Raw genomic sequence first — 1,420 nt, 5'->3', positions numbered from 1 at the left:
GGAGTCAGAATTTTTACATCTTTCTTGAGCAGTACGACAAGTAATACATTTTTCTTGGATGTAGTAGAAGAATTGATAAGTGTAACCAAAGTCTAAAGGCGATTAGAAAGGAATTAGATCATATTAGTAGGAAATACATGACAACATCCCGGAATTAGATCATATTAGTAGGAAATACATGACAACATCCCGAAATTAGATCATATTAGTAGGAAATACATGACAACATCCCGTTTATTATCAATGCTGTTTATTAACTCTTTGCATCTTTGTTAGATAATAAACCTTAACTTGAAAATACAACATCAAAAAAGAGTATTGATACACCTGTTTCAATTACAGTTCTATAAAATACTCTAATCTAATTATAGCTAAGATTTGGATGTTAATGTTTGATTACTAATGCTGAAAAAAATTATGCATTTAATCGGGTTTTAAATTGTTTAAAATGTGCTCACTAGATGGTGCTTTTACCAAATAGGGATAACATTCTTCCTATTGACATTTTTCGTGTGCTTTGATTTGTTCTCAGTGCACACTAAAAATAGAAAAAAGTCCCTTTTATCATTGACAAATTATCACGCGATGTAACTTATATATTAAAGCTACTACTTGCCTCATACTACTAGGTGTTTACATGTTACGATATTCATTCAACACAGGATAAAAGAATGGCGCCCTTATTATTGACAAGTTTTCAGACATTATAACGTTTACCAAGCTATGATCAAACAGCGGCATCTATATTATTATTGACAAAGCTAAACGCCTTTTAACCCAAATTCCATTCATACTCAGAACCCAAAAGTTTCCACAGTCTATATCATGAACTGGTAATAATCAAACAATTAAGTACTAATTATTGACACGAGTTCAGTCTTTCAGTACATTACCGAACAGTTCATTCTATTGACTGTTTTTTGTTGTTGTTTTCTATTGAAATATTCATTCAAAACTTTAAGAAAGAACGACGATGTTATTTTATTGACTGCATTTTACACGTTAATTGAACATTCAATACTTGAGAATATTACAAATTAATGTTTTTTTGACAGGTTTTCCAGCATTATATCGTGCGCTTAGTTTATAATCAAAGATTGAAATCTTTCTAACTGACAAGTTTCAACACTGTTCACTGCTTTAATTAACTTCTGTAGAATTTCCCACATTTTTGGAAATTATGATGTTCGTTTTCCTTAACTTCAACTTTTTTGTGGTCTAAATAATAAACATTAACAGACTTTTTTGTGGTCTAAATAATAAACATTAACAATTAAACAACATCTATTTTTGTGGTCTAAATAATAAACATTAACAGACTTTTTGTGGTCTAAATAATAAACATTAACAGTTAAACAACATCTACTTTTGTGGTCTTAATAATAAACATTAACAGTCTTGGGTTACTCTTGTACCAACG

This window comes from Limulus polyphemus, unplaced genomic scaffold, assembly GCF_000517525.1.
Source record: "Limulus polyphemus unplaced genomic scaffold, Limulus_polyphemus-2.1.2 Scaffold341, whole genome shotgun sequence".
NCBI classification, from domain to species: domain Eukaryota; kingdom Metazoa; phylum Arthropoda; class Merostomata; order Xiphosura; family Limulidae; genus Limulus; species Limulus polyphemus.
The sequence above is the reverse complement of the archived record's forward strand: the minus strand, read 5'-3'. Positions refer to the sequence as shown.